This window comes from Bos taurus, chromosome 2 (assembly GCF_002263795.3).
Source record: "Bos taurus isolate L1 Dominette 01449 registration number 42190680 breed Hereford chromosome 2, ARS-UCD2.0, whole genome shotgun sequence".
NCBI classification, from domain to species: domain Eukaryota; kingdom Metazoa; phylum Chordata; class Mammalia; order Artiodactyla; family Bovidae; genus Bos; species Bos taurus.
In genome coordinates this window covers 28,349,324-28,375,108 of record NC_037329.1, presented here as the reverse complement: position 1 = coordinate 28,375,108, position 25,785 = coordinate 28,349,324, and the positions used below count along the sequence as shown (strand labels likewise).

General features: G+C 40.5%; 1 protein-coding gene across 7 annotated transcripts in view; it reads left to right on the top strand.

Annotated features, from left to right (window-relative positions):
- Positions 1-25,785, top strand: part of B3GALT1 (beta-1,3-galactosyltransferase 1) — a 630,044-nt gene that overhangs the window by 562,859 nt on the left and 41,400 nt on the right. For 5 of the 7 annotated variants that reach the window (XM_010801942.4, XM_059878161.1, XM_010801945.4 and 2 more), the window contains one exon: positions 14,279-14,409. The gene's annotated coding sequence lies outside the window, so the exon portion shown is untranslated. Of the gene's footprint in view, positions 1-14,278; positions 14,410-15,027; positions 15,083-25,785 lie in introns of all 7 variants that reach the window. The other 2 variants (XM_059878159.1, XM_059878166.1) reach the window with 2 other exon arrangements.

Sequence of the window (25,785 nt, the reverse complement as noted above, 5' to 3'; positions counted from 1 at the left end):
TAAACTAGCTAGCGGCCCTCAGCTCATTTAGCTTTGAGAGATGGAGTCTAGAGAAAGCCTTTGTGTAAAGGAGGCATGTTCTGGACCTGAATTTAGAAACCATACATGAAAAACTATCACAGAAGAGCCACTCACTGATATTCATTGAGGGTTGTTTCTATGTGACAAAAATCCATAAAGGAGAAAAAAGGTGAAACAGCCACTTAACCATATGAACAGTGCGTTTATGCACTGGATACTTGACAAAGACTGGAAAAAATGCACAACCTGAGAGTTGAGAATTATGTTTTATTTGAGGACTTTACTGAGGACTGTAGCCGGGGATCCAGCTTCTCAGATAGCTCTGAGGGACTGTTCTGAAGAGATTAGGGAGGAGCTAAGATATACAGAAACTTTCTGGCGGTGGGGGGAAGTTGAAGATCAAAAGATTACTGCTAATTAAAGAAAAAACAAATATCTCAAGTCAATGAATTTAGTGATTTTCTATGTATGGAAAAATCTAAGAGCTTGGGCTTCATTAAAGTGTTCCTTTGATATGCACCTTAAGTATCTAGGACCAACACCCAGTTTCACTCCCTCCTGTGTTCTCCCCAAGGTGCACCATCAGAGGTGGCTGCAATAGCTGGAGGTTTGATGGCCACGATGTTCTTTGTTCACTGAAGTGACAGGCGGCATTCTTGGTCCACACATGCTTGGCTAGATTATATAGTCAAAATCGGATCTGAATATATATATGAGTTGGGGGGTGTTGTGGGGGAGAGAAAGAATTGAAAGAGTAAAGTAATAAAAACTATGTGTGTGTGTATACATGGTGGTGGGGTTTAGTCGCTATGTCGGGTCTGACTCTGCGACTCCCTGGTCTGTAGCCCACGAGGCTCCTCTGTCCATGGGGTTTTCCATGCAGGAAGGAGTACTGGAATGGGTTTCCATTTCCTTCTCCAATATAGATATATTTCTCATACCTATATATGTATATGTGTATATATATATATAGTCTGTGTGTATATATGTATATGCATGTGTGTGTGTGTGAAAACAAAGCCAGTTAGTATATATTGGTCCTAAATTTTTAAAAAAATCAATCAAAATCACCCCATTTTGTTTTCCTCCCGTTGAATGAATAAGGAAAATCTATGTAGATATGACAGATAGAAATGAAAATGTGAGCTTTAGGTTTAAATAATTCACTTCCCCTGTACTATTCTTAAAATATCAAGGTTTAATTTATACATAAAATAAAAGCCAGAATATTTTATTTGTAGTGTTTTATCCACTTCACATATGCATTACTAAAATTGAACTAAATTCCTTAGGGAAAAAATAGAGTGCATCTGCTTTCCATGAAATCTCCCTAAAGGATATAAATGTTTTTATTTGCTACAGTGAGCTACCTGAATGTCATGCCATAATACAACATGACATTACTTAACTTGAGGTAATTTAGCGTGGCAGTATTTTTTTGGACAGAATTGAAAATATTTTAGATTAACTTACCATATTAGCAAGTGTTGCATGGAATTTGCTACAGCTTTTTGAATCTAAACGCATTAAGTATTGCATGATTGCATGCATCCCTAACACTGAATACCAGCTCTCGTAGAGTTATTAAGGGCAGAAGTCACCATGGATCAGGCAGCTATAATCTCCTCTTGGTGTACGACAGACTAGGATTTCACACATGTTCCCTGGGGTATGCCAGCACTTGTTTGGTCGGAGGAGGCAAGACTCAATCTTCCTCTCTGCACCCATAGGCAGCTGCACAATCAAATCCAGCTGGGTGGGAATATACTGTAGTCCTGTGACCCCCAAACATACGGACATGGTGTTATGGAGCTTGCTCACAGTCTTCCCTGGGAGCTCTTAGACTCCATGTGAAGCCTGCAGCCCAGGGCGCAGCATCTGGTAAAGATGTTTGTCAACTTGGGACCAGCCTCCAAAGTTACAGGGAATGAGAAGCAATTCTCTGTTCCTAATGCAAGCCTGGTGCAAGAGAATGGGTGTTTAGGGGACGGAGCCAGCACCTCACTGGTCTTCAAAGAGACTGTTGATCTCATTTTATGTGGTTGCTTTCCTTTTAATTGCTTTCGTGTTTGTTTTAAATTTATTATATTTTTTATTGAAGTATAGTTGATTTACAATGTTGTATTAAGTTTCTGCTGTACAGCAGAGTGATTCAATTATACCTTTTAATTATTTTTCAAAATATAAAAGGAAGACTTGAATTTATGGTTGTTGTAAACAATTTGAACAGTATAGATGTGTAGAGAATAAAAAGAGGGACCTTTGCACCAGCTGCTCACAAGCTCATTCCTTTTCCCAGTGGCAATGGCTGTTAATTGTTTTCTGAGTGTTTAATTTTGAGGCTAGATTTAAATATTTAGACTTAATATAACCAAATGGCTTAGTGATTCTTCTAATGTGACTTATACATAATTGAAAATCCATTGTATCTATCATATCACCATTACTTTATATCTCTAGTAAGTCCTTATTGTAAGTATTTTTATCAGTAACTCTTGAAATACATTATCTCAGCACATCTACTCCAGAAGAACTCCTTCTTAACATTTAAAATGTTGCAGCTACCTATAGGTAATTGCTATGTTTTTATTCCATGAAATTAAAAAATAGTAATAACAAAAATTTACAAAGAAGTTGACAACACTTTAAAATGAATTAGCATTTTTCTTATGAAAGCATATGTCCACATTTGAAAAAATAATAGTGCCTACATGTACAGGACATTATTCTTTTAGGCTGTAAATGATCACAGATGGATTTTCAGATCAGATCACTTGAGGAAATTAACTCATCGTTGCTGACCACATCCACCCACCCCCCAGCATACACATAGAGACACATACACCCAGAGATACACATTCATCCCAGGTTGGGAAATTCCAGTATTAAACTATAGAAACTTTTCATCAAGGAGGGAAGTTCACATAAAATGTATCCTTAAAAAATCTCAGTGAAGCAGTTCTGCTCTAAGTGGGTCATTGTTTAATTTTTAGATATTTATATGTTTTGAAGAGCAAGTAGGCTTTCTGTTCCAAAATAGCTCAATTATGTTTTGATTGCAACATCTGATTTTTTCCAGAGATCTTGGATCTCAGATACTGTAATCATTTATACATAAGTTGATAATTGCTTTACAAAAATAAAAACTGTTGCTGTGGTGGTGGTATAGTGTGGGCATGTGTGGTGTCTTCTCTCATCCTAGAGATTTCACAGTGTACTGAGCTCTGTTGATTGGTAAAATACGCTGTTTGATTCTGCATGATTGCAGATATCTTCAGTTTGCCAGGTAACAAACAAGAGGAAATGAGCTGGAGTCTGTGGACCTGGCAGGGCCTTGTCTGGGGGTGGGGAATGAAGTGAGATCTCGCAGCAGCTCACCCATCTCTTTGACCTTGAGCAGATGTCTTTTGCTCTGCATACTTGGCTTCATTGGCTTCCTGAGCAAAGACCTTGGAAATGAAATAACACTCAGTCCATTTATCCAAAACTCCCCCAAGGGATACACTTTTAAAAAATAATAATAATAAAGTATACTCTGTGTGACCCATTTCCACTCTCATTCCGTCACATGTATCACAGTTCCATGGAGAAGTACGCCGTTATAGGTATGCATTTAGCCTGATAAAAGAGTTGTATTTTACTTTAATGGAGGCATATTTCACAGATCCCTTTTGTATTTATTATCATTTTTTTCCCAGGAAAAAAATGTAATATTACAAAGAGTATATATACAGTGGTGATGATTTGTGACTTTTCTCAAAATATCTGTTTTATTTTTCGCTCAAAGAGAAAAGTAGACTGATTGGTTTTTAGAAGCTAGACCAAGAAGGTTTTAATAGAGGGAACAGATGGACTACTTAAGGTACCATATCTTTGGGGCTACTATTACACCGAGTTTAATGAATGTAGGTAGAACCAGGTAATTCTTATGGTAAGTTTCAGCTCTCAAATTGATCATTCCAGCCATCTGTGCACTACAGAGCACGTCTTTGTTTACTGCCTAAAGTTTAAGTAACATCCAGCTAAGCTTGCTAAGCCTAGTTGGTCCCACATCCCACCCCACACAAAGGAAACAATGCAGAGACCCAAAGGCAGTTTATCAGATAATTTTTAATAGAATTCCAGAAAATTCTGCACATATTGCCCAAGGTCCTTGATTGCTATCTTGGGAGAAAAACAGTTTCTTTTCCTCATATCTATCTGGTTAAAATGTGCAACTTCCTCCTGGGAAGAAATCAGGCAAAAAAATAACAACACAGGGAGAAAACATGAGGATGTAGCTCACTCATCCTATTCTCAGTGCCAGGGTGGGCTACCTAAACCTTGGACAAGGTCCCAGCAACAGAGAACGGCAAGCAGTCCAGGTGATATTGTTGTTAAAGGAGTGAGGCGTTAAGTGGCTTCCAGGACCCTTGGTGAGCGGGAGAGTCGAGATCTCAAAACTTGAAAAATAGGGCTTCCCTGGCAGCTCAGTGGTAAAGAATTCACCTACCAATACAGGAGACACAGGTTGAATCCCTAGTCCAGAAAGATTCCACATGCCACAAAGCAGCTGAACCCATGTACCACAACTACTGAGCCAGTGCTCTAGAGCCCGTGAGCCCCGGCCACTGAGCCCACGCGCCACGACTACTGAGGCACACCCAGCTTAGAGCCCTTGCCGGAGCTCCACGACAAGAGGAGCCGCCTCAAAGAGAGGCCTCCGCACCACACCTAGAGCGTTTCCCTAGTTCTACCACAGCTAGAGAAAAGTCTGCAGAGCAACAGAAACCCAGCACAGACAAAAATAAACAAATAGATAGAATTTAAAATAATTTTAAAAAGAAGTATAAAAAGCTGTTATTGTATAAAGTATTTTTTTTAACTTGAAAAGTAATAGCATTAATCAGAGTATTAGAATACCAGGTTGGAAACCGTTGCTGAGCCAAACTTGGGCCCTCTCGCCTGCACACAGTAAATCCAGTCTACTGACACCAAGTGTGGTGAAGTCAAGCGCAGCTTTTACTGTAGGGCATCATACAAGGAGTCTGGGATAGCTAGGACTCAAAAAACCCAAACTCCCCTATTAGTTTTAGCAAAGCTTTTTTCCCCCCTCATTGAAATATAGTTGATTTATAACATGTTAGTTTCAGATGTACAACAAAATGATTCAGTTGTATATATACGTACCATTTTTCAGATTCTTCTCCCTTTTAGGTTAAAAAGTATTATGTATAATTCTTTGTACTGTACAGTAGGTCTTTGTTGGTTATCTATTTTATATATAATAGTATGTATATGTTAATCCCAAACTCTAAATTTATTTCCCCTTCTTCTGATTTCTCTCTTCTATTTTGAATAAAATAAGTTTGTTTTCTATGTCTCTGGGTCTATTTCTGTTTTGCATATAAGCTCATTTGTATCATTTTAAAAGATTAAAACAGAATATTACTCAGCCATAAAAAAGAATGAAGTAATGCCAGTTGCAACAACATGGTTGGTCTTAGCGATTATCATACTAAATGAAGTAAGCCAGACAGAGAAAGACAGATATCATATGATGTTGCTTAAATGTGTAATCTAAAAAAAAAATTTTTTTAAAGCATTTGTAAAGGCCAGGTTAGGCAAGGGGTACCCAAGGGTATGTGATCAGCTCAGACACAGTTCTAATTGGTTCATGATGAGGTAACAGGGTAGTGTAATAGGAGTTAACATTATAAATACTTAGGTACCAGTAGGTCTGGGGGCCACATGCTTATGGTGATCGAGTAGTTAATCTCTTCTCCTTGGTGGAAGTTTTAGCATCCATAAAACAATTCAGGAAGTGTGCAGTGGACACTTATTATCTAGGTACATCAGAGAGTACCTAAAGCAAAGGATCTGGAAGAGGTGTCTGTCCAGGAATGCCCCCATAGGACCCTGCCCAGTTACAAAGCCGCTTCTTATGAACCTATTTCTTGAGTGTCTGATGTTTGTGTTTAGTCTTTCTATGACATCATCAATCTATAGGCTTCCCCCATCTTTGTTTTCCAAAAAGAACTTGTGGGTTTTTTTTAACAAGTGTCCTAACTGATACCCTGTTTATTCAAAACATTTCTAAGTGGATTTCTTTCACAGCTTAGCCAAGGCGTGGAAAACACTTTCATAGTGTCAGGCCTAGCTCCCCATTCCTTTCAAAGGTCTAGTGAGGAAAATGTGCCCAGTTTGGAAGTAACAGATGTGCATTTTCCTTTCACATCTAAGTATCCATCAATAAAAACCTGGTGTGAAAACCTAGGGTGAAGCTTTATACTTCCGAGGGAAAGATGCACTTTTCCATACTGGGCCTGTTGCTTGCCAGGCCACAACTTTAAGTCATATTGATCATGGAATATAGAAACCCCCACTGAGTATGATTCAATCAGGGCAAAGGGAACTTCCCACCTCCCACCCTCTGCAGGTGCTGCTGCAGAACCTCCATCATGCCTCTTCCTGGTCCATATGGCTGTGAGTGTCTGCCCCACATGTGCCCAGGGATGATGGAGAACCACTGAAGTGAGGAGGAGGATCATTCTCCAGGTGCATGTCAGGTCAAGATGCTACCCTTTGAATTAAAGGATGCTGTTGCTGCTTCAACCGTCTGCAGGGCATATACTTTAAGCTGTTGGCTCTGTTTTGCTGGTTTTTAATGGTGGTGAAATATTTGTACAGATGCTGGCCTACTGTCTCATCCATTGTCTCTAGTGGCAGACGCCATACCCATTGCTAAAAATACTGATCTAGAATAAAACGCCTATAGAAAAAGAAGAAGGAAAAAAAAGCAAAGCAATTGCCCACAGATGGGTCATATTCAAGGCGCATTGTTGTTAACCGGCTGTAGACAGTCTGTGTCAAAACCAGAAGACATGTTCAAATTCCATGAGCTTATATGGAATGATTTACTATAACAGTATTTGCAAGATATGCAGTGCATGGCCGGAAAAGTCCAGCTAAGGCAGTAGTTGGTTCAGTCAATATGCAAACTTTGCTGAATTCCTTTGCACATATGCCCTGGACTGTTCTTAATTTTCAGAACCAGCTTTTTCTATCCATAAATTTAAGACCTAAAATTGTAGCTAAAAAGTTTGACACCAAATTCAAACAGGGATCCATCCCATTGCTTTGTTTTGCCTGTTACAAATTCACTTTCTACCGAAATCATTTGTGAAGTAACTCATTTATATAGACTAACATTTCATAAATAGACATAAATTAGAGCATTTATATTCTTGAAAAGTATCATGAAATTATATCAAACTTTTGAAAGGGTCATAACATATCAGATTTTTGGGAAAGCCACTTGAATTTTCTTCATTGCTCTTCATATCCCCAGGACCTAGTCTGTGAATTGTACATAAAAGGATAATGAAAATATTGTTGAACTACTGAAAGACTAACTCAGATGCATTCCAGCTTAAAATCAGGGAAAGATTGGATTGTTTTTAAGGCTCCATACTACATTCCTTCAGCCTCACAGTCTCCCGTTTATTTAACAGAAACGATGTTGTTTAGTCGCTAAGTCATGTCTGAATCTTTGTGACCCCATGGACTGTAGCATGCCAAGCTACCCTGTCCTTCGCTATCTCCCAGATTTTACTCAAACTCATGCCTGTTGAGTTGGTGATAGCATCCAACCATCTCATCCTCTGTCACTCTTTTCTCCTCTTGCCCTCAGTCTTCTCCAGCATCAGGTGGCCAAAGTATTGGTGCTTCAGCTTCAGCATAAGTCCTTCCAATGGATATTCAGGGTTGATTCCTCTTAGGATTGACTGGTTTAATCTTTTTGCTATTCAAGAGACTCTCAATAGTCTTCTCCAACACCGCAGTTCTACAGCATCAATTCTTCAGTGCTCAGCCTTCTTTATGGTCCAAATCTCACATCTATACATGACTACTGGGAAAACCATAGCTCTGACTATACAGATCTTTGTCAGCAAAGCGATGTCTCTGCTTCTTAATACACTGTCTAGGTTTGTCATAGCGTTTCTTCCAAGGAGCAAGCGTCTTTTAATTTCATGGCTGTAGTCACCATCTGCCATGATTTTGGAGCCCAAGAAAATCTGTCACCGTTTCCATTCCCCCCCCCCCTCTATTTGCCATGAAGTGATGAGTCCTGATACCATGATCTTAGTTTTTTGAACACTGAAACATTAGTTGCATTCATATTCTTCAGTCAAGAGAAGTTATTGTTCTTATTTATTAATAGTCTGAACACCTATTGAGAGAAAAAGACATTTGATCACACAAAAGACAAAGGCAGTTACAGTTCAAGGTCTCTCCTCTGTGCTTTAGTAGCTCCATTACTATACTTTACTGTCTGAATTTTATCTGTCTCAAGAAGAATATGAGTTCCTCTATATTTTCAGCTTCTCCTAGAATACCACAATATAGAAAACATTCAACATAGTTTTGTTGAATGAAACAATGGATACTATAGGAGAGGAATTAAGTAGCTGATTAGAGAATCCAAACGTGACTAGGCTGTCTTTCATCTTCGAGCAAGGTGTTGTGTGCACTCAGTCGCTTCAGTCATGTCCAACTCTTGGCTACCCCATGAACTGCAGCCCACCAGGCTCCCCTGTCCAAGTTGCTGAGAGAGGCTAAGTTCCTACCCTGTGGTAGGCCCTGTACTGAGTTGTGATGTATAAGACTGAGTTTGCAACCAGTGATTCTATGTCATCATAGGGCATTTGTTCGGAGAAGGCAATGGCACCCCACTCCAGCACTCTTACCTGGAAAATCCCATGGACGGAGAAGCCTGGTGGGCTGCAGTCTATGGGGTCGCGAAGAGTCAGACACGACTGAGTGACTTCCCTTTCACTTTTCACTTTCCTGCATTGGAGAAGGAAATGGCAAACCACTCCAGTGTTCTTGCCTGGAGAATCCCAGGGACGGGGGAGCCTGGTGGGCTGCTGTCTATGGGGTCGCACAGAGTCGGACACGACTGAAGCGACTTAGCAGCAGCAGCAGGGCATTTGTTGGAAACCTCACATCCTGACTGCTTTGATGCCTGTTACAGAAATGTGATCAGTGCTGGAAAATAGATACAGTCAATACTGAGTTACTTTTTAATCACTGAATTTCAGGATCATCCACACTTTTCTGACTGTGTCTCCTTAAGTCTAACCTCATGTACTAAAATCATGACAAGTTCTTCTCCATTTGATGGCTAGTGTTTTGTTTTTTCCCTGAATTGGATGCCTAAGGGGTGTTTTTGCAATTGCCAAAGTGCTAAGAATTAGTGTGGGTGTAAAATGTAAGGGGCAAAGCTGAGAAGAGGAGTTTCTCTGTAATCTGTCAAATTCTGAATCTTCCGTTATGGTCTTTCTCTGTTGAGTAAAGGGCTCAAAAGAAGAAAGAACTTTGATAGATGTGTAGCTTTGTTCAGGATGGTTCCTTTACATTTTTCTGCTACCCCAGCTAATGGTGAATTCTCTCATACCAATTCTCTGAATTTCTGAGAAACACTGTTATTTGCAAACAGAAATTGTCTTAGTTCATTTTGTGTGGAATTCCATTTTTAAAAAACTGGAATGATTTTATCCCAAAATCTTTGTGTGGCTTGGCTCATATATTTAAAAACATTCTCCCACCTTATTGGTATACATGCTAAACTGGGTTTAGAAAAATTTTGTGACTGCATTAAACAAAGACATGGTGTAGTGATTATCTCTCTACTGGCAGGGTTGACATAATTGCAAGTAAAGAAATGGCAGTACTTTAAAATTATGTCTATTTTATTTATTTCTTTCACTGCACTGCAAGGCATGCAGGATTAGTTCCCTGACTAGGAATTGAACATGTGCCCCCTGCTGTGAAAGTGTGGTGTCTTACTCAGTGGACTGCCAGGGAATTTCCCAAGTATTTTTAAATAAAGTCATTTCCATTGACCTTTTTTCTAAGTATTAGACTTAGGATGTTCTTTGATCATTGTCAGAACTTACTCCTCTGATAAGTCTGTCACTTGGGCCTTGGCAGTCATATCGCCACGTTCTATCTCATAGGAATGATTCCATTTCTATGGGAGCTAGTTGCCTCTCTCCAGAAGGCAACAGTAAAGACCCTGATAATGCAGTGAGACTTGAAATCCTGGGATTAGAATGATACTCTGGGTAGAACAGAGGAGACCTAGCCTAGAGAAGTTATAGCCATCCAGAACCTAGCCATCCAAATATAGCCGTCATTCCCTCTATGTAGCATCATGTGCAATTAAGAACTTATCACATGGATTTGAGTACTGAGATGTGTACCTCAGTCTTTCTTAACGGAGGTTGAAGATTTGGGAATGGGAAGTGACAGAGCTCTGATTGTTTGCATTAGCCAGGTACTGTGTTGTAAATAGTTCACACACATACCTCCAATTTCAAAGTATCAATATGATGTCATTTACCACACAATTGGGAAAAGCTGTGTGGAGCCCGCTCTGCCCAAGCCCAGGGGAGCCACCTCCAGGACAGTGGACATGTGCTGGCTAACCCCCTGGTTCCCGAGCTCCCTGTGAGCTGGTCTCAGGCTTCTGCTGTGACTACATCACAGTAAACCTCTCCCTCCCCTTCCTCCTTTTCCTCTTATCCCAAAACAGGTGTGGCTTCTGAGAACATGTTCTGATCAGCTTCCCACATGAGTGTCTCAAAGTCTGTTTCCCAAGGATTCTACCTGTGACAAGAGAAAAGGAAAATTAGGCTCATTATTGTTGAGAGTAGAGAACGAAAACCCTCTGTTCTTTCTTTTAAATTCATTAACAAAGTACATCAACTATTACCTCTTCTTGGTTTCCTCATGAATCACAGAATATATCTTGATAAGCTAATAAATGGGCAGCTCAGTGGTGCTTTCTCTTTTGCTCTGTGGGTCTTTTTTTAAGTCCTTGATTGCAGACAGACCTCATACAAACCAGGATCAAATTGTGACCAGATGCTGCCATTAGAAATTCACACTGTAAATTACTTTGCTGCCATAAAGAGGACTGTAGCAAAACTGGAGGAACTAAATCTCATGTCCAAATATTTTATTATCTTATTTGTACTATTCTGTCACTAAAATACTTCATAGCTAACTTTGATGTGGAGACAAAACAAAATGAATGGACTCTTTGGAATAAATGGCATTGGCAAAATTCCTTTTTGCCATGTGAATATAAAAGGAAGAAAAGATATTAATGAGGTGTAATAGAATAATGTACTAGAGTAACTATAATTTTTAGGCCTTGTAAAATTATAACTTAGATTAAAATGTGGGTGACAAATTTTGAGTCTAGGCTATTTTCCCAGAAAAACACAACAATTTATATAGTAATTTTCAATTATCTGCCCAAGGAGAAATAGTAATAATGGCAGTTATCCAAAAGAGTAGATAATGAACAAATACATTTCTATCAGACTTTGAAATATTGTTTTGTATTCTAAAAACATTTGAATGTGGATGCATTTTATATTCTGGAAAGTTGTGTTGACTCTAACTTATATACTGAAATTGTACTTTAGAAATCAGACTAAAGAAAGAAAGTGGCTTATATTTTTCATCTGACTTTGTGTAATGCATTTCTATTTTCTGTATTATTGCTGAGAATAGATGTCAACTCTTAGGATAATGTTAACTTTTTCTGAAAGCAGAGAAAATTTGTCTCTGTGTGTTTCCTAGCTTTTATTTTCCCAGAACTGATTTTAATTTAAAAGATACCCTCCTTTCCTGTCCTTGTTTGGCTAAAATTATTTTTAAAACATTTTCTGTTAAAAAAAAATTAGAAAGAGTTATATCTAAGTAAGACTTAAGGTTTAAATTGAAATATCTGACCCTAAAAAGTTGAATTGGCTGTATATACATTTTTCACATGTATTTTGGCCCTACCTTTATTAATTTGTGTTCATTAAATACTAATATATAAATAACCTGGTATAGGATCTGGCACATGTTAGCAGTCGGTAGCTGCTTGTTCCCTATATTTCTTGCTTCCTTCCTTTTCTTCACTCAATATTTTATATAAGATGCTTCATATTAATGCTCCATATACTTTAATAAATGTTTATATCTTATTGCACTATGTATAAAAAAAAAATCTGTAGAAGCAAGGATTTTTTTTAATGGGCTAGAATGAAATCTTCCAGGTCTTATTTTCCCTATGTTGACATTCAATATGTGTTTCCTAAAAGCTACCTCCATGGAACTAGATTTATCAATAATAAGCATATAATCTATTAAGAGCCCTAACATTTTAAAGGATAAAAATGAGGGCTGGTGCAGGCTGAAAATGGACCACATGGTCTCATGTCTTATTCATAGTCATGTGGAATGCTTCTAATCTAGAACTATACATTTTCACATAAGGCAGCAAGTTACTACACATTGCAGTGTTTTCATTGTTTGCTTTGAGACTCCTTTGCTTTGGTACCTGACTTGATAAGTATTTGATGTTTGAGCAGAGTTAGTTATCTGTTCTTTAAAGATCTGAATAGTATCTTCAATGGAACACTGAGAAGGCACTACTGGTACTGCTGCTGCTAAGTCACTTCAGTCGTGTCTGACTCTGTGCGACCCCACAGACGGCAGCCCACCAGGCTCCCCCGTCCCTGGGATTCTCCAGGCAAGAACACTGGAGTGGGGTGCCATTTCCTTCTCCAATGCATGAAAGTGAAAAGTGAAAGTGAAGTCGCTCAGTCGTGTCTGACCCTCAGTGACCCCATGGACTGCAGCCTTCCAGGCTCCTCCATCCATGGGATTCTCCAGGCAAGAGTACTGGAGTGGGGTGCCATTGCCTTCTCCGGAGAAGGCACTAGAGTAGTGCATTAAAAAGTAGCTAGGCTCAGTAGACCTACGTTCAAACACTTGGCTCCACTCCTACCCGGGTGTCATTACACAAGAAGCTGACTCTCCCTAAGTCCTGATTTTCCTTTTTGAAAAGGTGACAACATGAAACAGAGAGTTGGGGTGATGATTACAGATAATAAACGGAAGTAAATTAACATACAGTAGGCATTCAGTAAATACTGACATTAAATACAAATCGTAGCAAACATTTACTGAGTATGTACCTTATCTCAGTACCATTCTAAGCACTTTCTATGCACTGCTTCATTTAAACCTCAGTACAATTCTATGATTCAGGTACTGTTGTTATCACTGTTTTTACACATGGAACTTTGAGAGCTTATATCACAATAAGCAGCTAAGTCCATATTTAAACCCATCTCTTGCTCTTAACCATCACACAATACCACGTATCATATAAACAGTGGCTTTTAGCAGAAACTGGAACCAGTAGATGGATCCAATGGGACCCAGTGGTGCCTGTGCCCATAACTCTCTCCCACTCTTCACATCCGGCTACACTGAGGGACCACTGTATTTTAGTCACTTGACTTTACCCAGAAATCCTTCCATAATGTGAATGGTGAGGAGAGAAAATTGTACCTCTCATTATGAAGGTTTATAGAAATACAGATTGAGACCCAAGGGTCAGATACCCTAAAGGCAACTTCTAGTTGGCTCCTAGTCTGTTATGTAAAAAAGTCTGATCAGATTCAGCCAGTCTTAGAGTGGTCATGAGTCATAAATAAAAGGGAGAATACTCATACCTAGAAAGCCCAGCTCTGCCACTAATTAGCTGAATGTCATTGCACAGTGGCTTCAACCCTCTGGATCCTTCTTCATCATTGGAAATTAAAGATGTTGCCTTACATCTTAGATCTCATGGCTACTCAGGAGCTAATCCTAAGCTTCCTGTGGGCTTTGGCTTTAGCCTTCTTTGAACTGCACAAAGTTTTGTTTTGTTTAATTGAATTTTAAAATATAAACTCCAAAGGTTTCACATAAAACTCTGTGTTTCTGTCTTCCCTTGAGAACCTGAAGTCATGGCATTATTGAGCCTAGTTTTCCTTATGGCATCAATGGAAGATACCAGGCAGACCTGAGCCATGGCTGTGGCCTCAGATGGGATGTGTGTTCACCAGCTGAGCATGGCTCCACCTCTCCCTGATGTCTCAAACCCAGTCTGCTCCCTCACTTACCCTACCAGTCTGGTCTTGTAGGCATATAGGTTTGCAATCCAAAGACCAGCTCTGATGTTTATTTGATCATTTGTTTATTATTATTTTTTATTTGATCAACATCTATTCAGTGCTTACTTACTTGCCTTTCTATGTACTGTATTTATAGCCTAAATATAAAGTTTTCTTTTTATATGATAGCATTCTGCCTTCATTCCCCTGAGCCTGATTAATTTCCAGTGTTCCTAAAGTGTTCTTTCTTCTTCTTATCCACCTAGGTGACTTCAGTTTGCTAAGCAGCAGCTTCTCCTGGCATGAGCCACTGCAGATCTCCTCATCAGACGGGCTGAGACTATCCTGTGTGCCCTGCACTTGGAGTAAGGAGAACACAGCAAGGTTGGTCCAACAGGTAGGAGGATACACTGCTCAGTTAGGTAGCCCATCACTGTGGAAAAATAATAGCAATTCTGTACAATCAGAAATCAACATCTAAGAACTAATGGGTACAGAAAAAATTTCATTTTTTTATTAATGTTTACCTATTATGGTTTGTAAAATAACCTTGCCATAAATATCTGCAGGAGGAAAAAATTGATAGCTCAAAAAAGTATCCTTTTTTAAAAGTTCATATTCACAAGTGTCTATGAAACCTTTGACTGATTTTAGTGATGGCCTTTTTTAAGATGAAATTGTAGGGAACTATAAAGAGATGCCTTAGGTGACCTGAGACAATGCCTATTTAAAAATCCATTTCTCCAAGGTCATAGCTAACTGATTCTTAAATTTTCTTTGCTGAGGTAACCTTGTCCCACAGGCAATTGTACTTCAATTATTTCTCATTTCGCTTGACAATAATAGAATTTCATATAGAAAATGATGGTATAGTTATAAAAAGTGTCTAAAATAGGTAATCATAACAATGTTTTTATTTAAAATGATAAAAAGCAAAGATAAATGCTCAGAATATTTCTTTATACACTAACTTTTTGTGGTAAATAACATGCTAAGTTTATAAAAATGATTGCAGCCTTCCTGGAGTATGACTCAGAAAAAGAAGGACCACAGCACCACACTGGCAAGAGGTAACTTGAACCATAATTTTACCTTTCCCACCATCACCTCTATGATGTGGGCCGGTAACTTAATCTCTCTAAACAAACTGTTTCCTGGCACCTGAAGTGAAGAGTTATTTCGAAATGCCTTTTAAATACTGATTGAGTTTGACAGCGAAGCACAACTGTGAGCGGAGGGCAAGGTGACAGCTCTGAACTAATTCTCTACGAGATAATTTGCCGAAAGTAAATTCAACACAGTGCACATTCACCACATTCCTTTCTTCTTTTCAGTATTTACAAAGTTTACAGCAGTGTGTACTGAATGTGCTGGTTTTCGCCACTTTTGAAGATTCCTGTAAGGATTTAGCTGAGAGTTTTCCAATCGCTAACAGCATTTGAAAGAACACCCCGTTTGTCTTTGTCTTGGCCCCCACCCACCATTGTACAGAGGGAGTATCCCGTGATAAGGGGTGATGGAGAGGTGATAGTCCACAGCCACAAAGGATGGCAACAGAGACGTGACGGTATCACAAGGATTCTCCTAGTTGAAGACAAATGTTAGATTCAGTATTTAAATATATTAGGTTGATTAACTGTTTTTGAAACTGTTTCATGGAATTAGCCTGTTGACATGGTCCTTCCCCTTAGGGATGTAGGGATGTATGATGTATTTATTCATTCATTTACTCATCTGTGCCAGTCTTAGTTATGGCATTGTGACATCTTTAGTTGCAGCATTCAAACTCTTTTTTGTGGCATGTGGGATCTAGTTTCCTGACCAGGGATCAAACCCAGGCCCTCTGCATTGGGAGCACGGAGTCCACCACTGGGCCGCCAGGGAAGTCCCCCTCTTAGAGATCTTATAGTTCAATGGAGGTAAAACATCTAAAACTAAAACAGAAAGTAAATAAATAATACAGTTACAAATTGGGGAAAGCATTATGGACAACAAAAGGGATGCTAAGGCAGTGGAGAGTGAGAAACTGCTTCATGGAGTGGTCACAGAGGGTGTAAGTCAAGAGAGCGGTTCCCCTCCCTCTCCAGGCACACGATAGGACTGCATCGCCTTAGTCTGCCCGCGGTTCCGTGGACCATGGGATCTGGTCTGGCTCATCAGTTGTGCACAGAAATATGTGTCACTTCCATATCGGAGCATCTAAGTGTTGCTTCTGTAGACCCCTTTCCCTGAGGCAGTCTAATAAGTGTTGTGTTCCAAGATGTGGTTGCTCCCTTAGCCTGGATCTTGTGTGACTTCAAGGAACAGAGGTCCTTCAACCAACTCACACTGGCCGTGTAGCATGTAGCGTGAGGAAACAACTGACTGTATTGTCTTAAGCCACTGAGATGTGGAAGCCGTTTGTTAGCACAGCTTAAGGAAAACAATCCTGCCTATTACAAATGGCGTCTCTGAAGAGCCAGAGGGATGATTTACAGATGCTTTAAGACAGAAGGCCTTGAACTTGGCTGGTTCACAGAATTGAATGAAAGCCAGTATGGCTGGATTAGAGTAAATCAGGAAAAAATAGCAAATAATCTTTAGTTTCTACTCTCTCAACTCTTGGCTGTTCTGGTTCTAAGGCTGTTCTTGTATTTATATCCCTGGCAAGGCTTTAAGATAGATCAAGTAGCTTGAGTCTAAATGCTTTTGATTTGCTTACACAAATCAAACTCTCATACTTTATCTCTCGCTTCTGGATTATGATCATTTTTATCAAGAACTTGGCATGTGGGTGATTGATATGATAGTACAGTCCTAATGCAGTCTCTGAAGCTGAGGGCCTCTACCCTTTCAGTCAGTGCTGAGATGCACTTGGGTGTGTAGGCCATTCAAAACTGAGCTGTGACTTGGGATGGGCAGCCCACAGCACTCTGCATTTGAATAATGTGTAATATCGTACAGTTTTTAAGGTCTCAGTTTTCATATCCATTTCTAATATTCCAGCAACAGAATCTAGGGAAAAGCCCACATTTTCAGGTGCCTCGTCATAGCCCATTTAATGTATATGTAGGAGAGATTGTCTTTTGCACTGAAGAGCTTGTTTGAAACCAAAACGAGACCCCTTAGCAAAAAGCAAATTGCATGAGATGCAGTTTATCTTCCTTGGAAGAAAAGACGAGCTGAGTCAACCCTCCTGGGGTTTGACAACTAAGGTATTTCTTTATCCTTGACACTGCTCAGATAGAGCCACTGACATTATAACTGCCTTTATTGAAGTTTGGTCGATTTAGAGGAAGTACATCCATCTTATATTACAGTCATTCTTGTACAGTCCTTACAGTCTTAAGGACTTTTTATTGAGGTGAATGAAATCCTGCTTAAGAAAAAATCAGAGGAGGGAAGGGAAATGGATCTAGAATAAAAACAGGGTCCTTAATATAGTCCAATCTCAGTGCCGATTGCTTTCATATATAGTATTACTATTCCCATACCGTGGAGGAAGTAACCTAGAAAGGTTGTGATCACCCAGCCAGTGACTGGCAGACCAAAGAAGGGACAGTCTTCTCCCTCCCAAGGCCCTTCTATTTATCTCTGCCACTAGAGAGGAAAAGTCTAGAATGCAAAAGTCTCCCTATACCATCACCATGGTTAAATATAAAATGGCCATGTCCTGCATTTCTGTAATCTCCAGAGTTGTCCTCCAAAAGATAAATACAGATCACTCTCAACTTATTACATATCTGGAAGAGCCTTGGTTTATTTCTTATGTTTACATATCTAAACAGAGCTGGTTGTAATAAGCTGTGCTCCGCTAATCGTACATCTTCCCTTTGTTTCACCTTATCCTGTATAATTAGTGCCGTCTTGAAAATAGAAGTTTTCCATGACATTAAAATTCTTACACAGCACACCCTCTAATTATTTCATATCTTCACATTAGGGACTAAGATACTTGTGGTGGAGGGGGTAATTCTGTTTGTTATTTAATTAGTTATAGAGGAGTTCAGGAAAAAGAGATTATTAAAATAATTTCTACTTGACTCTGAGATTTTTTCTCATTGCCTACTCCCTCCTGACTTCAAACCTCATCATTTTTGGTACCAGAGTCAGTTATGCCTGTTAGGATCTCCTTCTATTAAAAAGTTACCTCTTCTTCAAGATCTACCCAAAATCCCCTTCTTTGCAGGTCTTTCCAGATATCCATCATTAAAATTAAGCTTCGTCTTCCATACTCTAGGATACTAATCCTATAGAATCTCTCTGTTTTGTATTATAGGGATAGAAATAGGGCAGAGATGGCTGGTAACTTACTCACATATATTTCCTCTCTTTTTCTTGGGCATATAACTCAGCAGTATGTCCTTGCCTACCTTAGAGTTGGGTGTGATCAGATGATGAATTTCTCACAATGGAAAACAAATGAAGTGACATGTTTCCTTTTGGGGCCAGAATTTTTAGGAGGTAGGTTGCTCCATGCCTGCCCTCCCCTGTTTACATCTGCATGAGAAAAGTCTGATGCCCTCAAGGATGGAGCGAGTAAGAGCTCCTAGATCACTAGGTAGAAAGCTGGCCAAACAGAAATAGCGTCACTAGGTTGAACAAGAAATAACCACCTATTGTGTTAAGGCTGGAAATTTAGAGTTTGTTATAGCAGCTGGTGTGGACATACCTAATACAGTGTGTGCACGTTTGTGCATATCTTTGTGACTCCCTCTATTTCAGAAGCCCCCAAATGATGGGAACAACAACAACCAAAAAATCACCCCTTACTGGGAGTCTTATTTGGAAATGAAGCAGATGGTCATCAAAATGAAGAATGGAGGGTCTCTAAATCATATCTAGTATTGGGAATGCCATTTTCTCATTGGCAAGCAACCGACTAGAATTTTGAAAATAATCTCATAGGCAACTAACTTAGGGTAGAGAATGAAAGGGATACCCAGTTAGTTTCCATATTAAAATGTGTCCTAGTTCATTACTCATTCAAAAATTCATCATTCTTTCAATCAGCAAGTAGATATTGGACATATTCTACATGCCAGGCAGTCCGATAACAGTACTGATCAATCACAGATCTAGTCCCAGCTCACTCCAAATATATACTCCACCTATCCAGCAAGTCATCAGACTACCAAAGGTACATTCAGCTTCTCACCCAGGTTTTCAGGTTCTTCATCTATAAAAGTAAAGAATAATATTATCTTCTTCACAATTGTGTTGTATTTTTAATGAGATAATGATCTAAATATAATGATTATAAAATTTTTAGCACTGTGCTTCACACTTGGAACTTGATCAGCACTCAGTAAATCCTAGCTATTATTATTCTTATTAATTTAAATTAATTTCATGAGATTGTACAACAACAACAAAAAATCTGCCTGAAAGAGACTACGTGGAATATAATTTCCCCTTTGTAGTGACTTCTGATATGAGAGTTGAGGGATTGGGAATAATGTCCCACATTAAAACAAACAAACAAACAGTATATGCAAAGGACCAGTGATATGAGGAAGCATTTTTTGGGAACTGAGAAAGTAAGAATAGAGGAGTAGAGAGATCAAGGAGGAAAATGCGGCAGGATGAGACCATGCAGAGCCTTGGGACCGCCATGTAGCCATGCTAAGAATTTGGCCTTCTTCCTAGTGCAAGAGAAAGTCACTGAATGGTCTCAAACACGTAGTGGCAACGAATATGATCATCTTTGTTTTTTTTTTAGAAAAATCACTATGGCTGGAATGCATAGGCAAACCACTTAAAAAGTTACCATAGGAGAGTCAAGATAAGAAATACCTGTAAGTTTGGATATGGTGGTGGTAGTGGAGATGGAGAGAAGTCATAAAATATGAGAAATGTCTGAAGTGACATTGGCAGGACACGGTGATGATTAAATACAGAAATGAAAGGAAGAGAGCTGTTAACAATGGCTCCTGTTGTTTCGGGTATCTACAAGCACATTTCATAGAAATAGGGAACCCTAAAAGAGAATGAGCCTTGCTAGGGTATGAATTTACCTTTGTCCATGCTGCATTCAGGTGCCGCCCAGATAGCCAAGAAAATAGGTCAAATACACAGTTGGATGGAGAAGGCAATGGCACCCCACTCCAGTGTTCTTGCCTGGAGAATCCCATGGATGGGAGAGCCTGGTAGGCTGCCATCTAAGGGATCGCACAGAGTCGGACACGACTGAGTGACTTCACTTTTCACTTTCATGCATTGGAGAAGGAAATGGCAATCCACTCCAGTGTTCTTGCCTGGAGAATTCCAGGGACGGGGGAGCCTGGTGGGCGGCCGTCTATGGGGTTGCATAGAGTCGGACACGACTGAAGTGACTTAGCAGCAGTAGCAGCAACACAGTTGGATATATTGGTCTGGAGCTCCATGGATACATCTGAGCTAGAGTGTGAATATAAAAGTTATTGGAATAAATATAGATAGCAACTGAGACCACGCTGAAACTCCAATACTTTGGCCACCTGATGCAAAGAGCTGACTCATTTGAAAAGACCCTGATGAGGGGAGGGATTGGGGGCAGGAGGAGAAGGGGATAACAGAGGATGAGATGTTTGGATGATATCACCAACTCAATGGACATGGGTTTGGGTGGACTCTGGGAGTTAGTGATGGACAGGGAGGCCTGGTGTGCTGTGGTTCATGGGGTCACAAAGAGTCAGACATGACTGAGTGACTGAACTGAACTGAACTGAGACCAAGGAGTAGAGAACTTGCTTAAAGAATGGGCAAAACTTAAACTGAGAATAAAAGAGGGCCTGGGACCTAGCCTGAAGGAACTAGTTATCAAATTAAGCAGAGATGTGTATGTATTAGAAAAGCATTATTAGGTATTGGCTTAAGTGATTGTGGAAGCTTTATAAGTCCAAAAATCTGATAGAGGAGGCCAGCAGGATGGAAACTCAAGAAAGATTTGCAGTTTGAGTCTGAAAAATCAGGAAAACCAGGATCAGTCAACAGTGCAGATGAAGTCCAAAAGCAGTGCTGGAGAATTCCCTCTGGCTTCAGGAAGATCAGCCTTTTATTCTGTTCAGGACTCCATCAAATTGAATGAACCTCTCCCCCACCCCCACCTCCCAACACCCCTGTTGTGGCCAACATTCTGTTTTACTCAAAGTCCACTGATTTAAATGTAAATCACATCCAAATGCCCTCATGGGAACGTCCAGAATAATGTTTCACCAAGTATCTGGCACCACAGTCCAGCCAAGTTGAACCATAAAATTAATCATCATAGGGATATACAAAGACAAGCAGAAATAGTGATTGATTCCCAGGCTTTATACTAGTTGCTGGGAATACAATCTACATCATGGTTTAGAGTCTGAGCCCAGGGGCCAGACAGCTGAGTTTGAAACCTAACTTTCCTTTTACTTACCCTAAGACCTTAGGCAAATCACTCAATGCCTCATCTTTTAAATGGGCACAGAATAACCCACCTGTGTTGATTGTAAAAACTAGATCAGGTAATAAACATAAAGGCATTAAAAAACTGATTGAACATGGTGAGAGCTAGATAAACATTTGCTCTTATGTTTAAGGCAGACCTGGTCTTTTCCCCACAAAGTGACAGAAAGCATCATGAGCAGACAACAGTGTCAAGGAAGGCAATAGAAATACATGACCTCATCTTAGATGAGGGCCTGATCTACAGCGGGAAGAGGCAGCGGTCCCCCTGCAGTGCTTTGAGGAAATCTGGAACTTAACCATGCTTTCTCCTCCCTGTGAAAATACCAGGCATTTGAATGGCATGTGAACTTGTGAAATAAGCATCCCCTTTACTCTTTGGACCATCCCCATGGAATAGAAATGCAAAAAAGCAAAATGGCTGTCTGAATAAGCCTTACAAATAGCTGTGAAAAAAAGAGAAGCAAAAAGCAAAGTAGAAAAAGAAAGATATAAGCATCTGAATGCAGAGTTCCAAAGTATAGCAAGGAGAGATAAGAAAGCCTTCCTCAGCGATGAATGCAAAGAAATAGAGGAAAACTACAGAATGGGAAACACTAGAGATCTCTTCAAGAAAATTAGAGATACCAAGGGAACATTTCATGCAAAGATGGGCTTGATAAAGGACAGAAATGGTATGGACCTAACAGAAGTAGAAGATATTAAGAAGAGGTGGCAAGAATACACAGAAGAACTATACAAAAAAGATCTTCATGACCCAGATAATCACAATGGTGTGATCACTCACCTAGAGCCAGACATCCTGGAATGTGAAGTCAAGTGGGCCTTAGAAAGCATCACTATGAACAGAGCTAGTGGAGGTGATGGAATTCCAGTTGAGCTCTTTCAAATCCTGAAAGATGATGCTGTGAAAGTGCTGTGCTCAATATACCAGCAAATTTGGAAAACTCAGCAGTGGCCACAGGACTGGAAAAGGTCAGTTTTCATCCCAATCCCAAAGAAAGGCAATGCCAAAGAATGCTCAAACTACTGCACAATTGCACTCATCTCACACGCTAGTAAAGTAATGCTCAAAATTCTCCAAGCCAGGCTTCAGCAATACGTGAACCATGAACTTCCAGAGGTTCAAGCTGGTTTTAGAAAAGGCAGAGGAACCAGAGATCAAATTGCCAACATCTGCTGGATCATTGAAAAAGGAAGAGAGTTCCAGAAAAACATCTACTTCTGCTTTATTGACTATGCCAAAGCCTTTGACTGTGTGGATCACAATAAACTGTGGAAAATTCTGAAAGAGATGGGAATACCAGACCACCTGACCTGCCTCTTGAGAAACATATATGCAGGTCAGGAAGCAATAGTTAGAACTGGACATGGAACAACAGACTGGTTCCAAACAGGAAAAGGAGTATGTCAAGGCTATATATTGTCATCCTGCTTATTTAACTTATATGCAGAGTACATCATGAGAAACGCTGTGCTGGAAGAAGCACAAGCTGGAATCAAAATTGCTGGGAGAAATATCAATAACCTCAGATATGCAGATGACACCACCCTTTTGGCAGAAAGTGAAGAGGAATTTAAAAGCCTCTTGATGAAAGTGAAAGTGGAGAGTGAAAAAGTGGGCTTAAAGCTCAACATTCAAAAAACGAAGATCATGGCATCTGGTCCCATCACTTCATGGGAAATAGATGGGGAAACAGTATCAGACTTTTTTGGGGCTCCAAAATCACCGCAGATGGTGATTGCAGCCATGAAATTAAAAGACGCTTAGTCCTTGGAAGGGAAGTTATGACCAACCTACATAGCATATTCAAAAGCAGAGACATTACTTTGCCAACAAAGGTCCGTATAGTCAAGGCTATGGTTTTTCCAGTGGTCATGTATGGATGTGAGAGTTGGACTGTGAAGAAAGCTGAGTGCTGAAGAATTGATTTTTTTGAACTGTGGTGTTGGAGAAGACTCTTGAGAGTCCCTTGGACTGCAAAGAGATCCAACCAGTCCATTCTAAAGGAGATCAGTCCTGGGTGTTCATTGGAAGGACTGATGCTGAAGCTGAAACTCCAGTACTTTGGCCACCTCATGCGAAGAGTTGACTCATTGGAAAAGCCTCTGATGCTGGGAGCGATTGGGGGCAGGAGGAGAAGGAGACGACAGAGGATGAGATGGCTGGATGGCATCACCGACTCGATGGACATGAGTTTGAGTGAACTCTGGGAGTTGGTGATGGACAGGGAGGCCTGGCGTGCTGCGATTCATGGGGTCACAAAGAGTCGGACAGGACTGAGGGACTGAACTGAACTGAACTAACTCACTCTTTTCAGATAAGACCCTAAGGAACTTCCTGTTGAAATGTAAATGTTACCAAAAGCACTGTCAGTATCAGCCCCCTTAGCTTAAGGTAGATTCCTTCTCAGATAAACTACTCAGGTTCTAATGGGAGGTTGTCTTCATTTGATTGAGGCAGGACTGAGGAGGCCCCTGGAAGCTAGGAAGGAGTTGGAGAAATTGAAGATGGCAGATGGGAAGGCCACGGGAGGGAAAGATCAAGGGGGAGGAGAAAGGACAGCAGGGCCCTTCTTGTTACTCACACCTGGGGTTCCCCTGGTGTTCACTCTCCTCCAGACCTTGTGCCTACTCATGCCTGGGACCCTTAAAATATTTTCCCAAATCCTTCATCTCCTTGCTTTAAATATTAATTTTTTAAATAATTAATTGTTTTTGGCTGTTCTGGGTCTTCCTTGCTGCGCAGGCTTTCCTCTGTTTCAGCAAGTGCAGGTTACTCTCTGGTTGCGGTGCACAGGCTTCTCACTGCAGTGACTTCTCTTATTGCAGAGCAAGGGCTCTAGGGCACATGGGCCTCGGGAGTTGTGGCTCCCGGGCTCTAGAGCACAGGCTCAATAGTTGTGGCTCACAGGCTTAGTCTGTCCACATCATGTAGGATCTTCCCACATCAGGGATCGAACCTGTATCTCCTGCATTGGCAGGCAGATTCTTTACCACTGAGCCACCAGGGAAGCTCATAAATAAGTATTAATTTTAAGGTTTGCGTTCTATTTTTTGTCTCTTCTATGAGTCAAAGTAGTTTTCTAGAGACAGGCTGCCAGTAGAAGACAAGTCTCTTGTTAATTCTATGTCATCATATTCAGAGTACACCATAATAATTTTTCCCTTGGGACATCCTTTTCATTTCTGCTTCTGAATGACAGTCTACCCCTTTTCTTTGCCTGACTCGGGGCAGTAGTTCAGGAAGTACAGTGCCCTTGACCTATATCAACTGGAGAAATGCTGACTGTGCATTTGCTCCTCTGTCTTTGCCCTGGGCTTGTGCAGAGGGTCTGTGCAGTAGCACTTGGATCCACTATCTAACCTCTGTAGACATTGCTAAGTTGTTTGATGTATTATCCAGCTTGTAATTTAGTATCCAGGGCTTCCTTAGTGGCTTATCAGTAAAGAATCAGTAAAGAATCGACGCCAATGCAGTAGATTCAGTCCAGTCCATGGGTCAGGAAGGATCCACTGGAGAAGGAAATGATAACCCACTCCAATGTTCTTGCCTGGAAAATCCCATGGACAGAGGTACCTGGTAGGCTACCGTCCATGGGGTTGCAAAGAGTTGGACATGACTGAGCAACTAAACAACAATTCAGTGTTCACTGTGAGGTTGGCGTTTGTTTTATTTTTCTTTTTAAATGAAATACTGATAAAGATCTTGGACCGTGACTAACTCAGAGCTAAACTCGAGTGTTTATTACCCTATGATTCCTTCTCTTTCAGTCCTGCAAGCTAAGGCATTAATTTAGGCGCTTCTTTTTACTTAAAGATGGGGGCCCTGCAATTTTCCTCAAGATGGGCTTTTTTGAACATTCTTAATCTGGGCAGAGTTGCAGGTCCATCTGCATCTGGTTCCATGTCTCAGTTACGTGCCTTGTGTAGAATGGCCTTGGGCACACAGCTGGGAATGGGTTGTCCCTCAACTCCCAGGCCCATACTCTCTCCACTCTACCACCCCGCCCTCCAGGGCTCACGGCACACTCTGCTTATGCCTGAAAACCAGTAAGGTTTCCCCTCAGGCCTCTCAAGCCCCAGGAAGAGGAACTGATAGGAAGGGCAGGAGCCAGTGTCCTTTGGCTTCTGATGGATGTCTTCCAGAACAACTCCGCAGGCAGCTGAGCCAGAGGTGAAGGAGAGGAGACCCAGGAGACACTGGGTACCTACACTTCAGCTGAGTGGCTGTCACCTCTCTCTGCCCCTATGGAGGTCTCTGAGTCCCAAACCCTCACAGAACCTTAAGGAAACGGATTAGGAGATGCCCTGTCAGGAGTGAGGTAAAGGTGAGGAATGAGGTGCTGGTCTGGTACTAAATGAGCCCAGA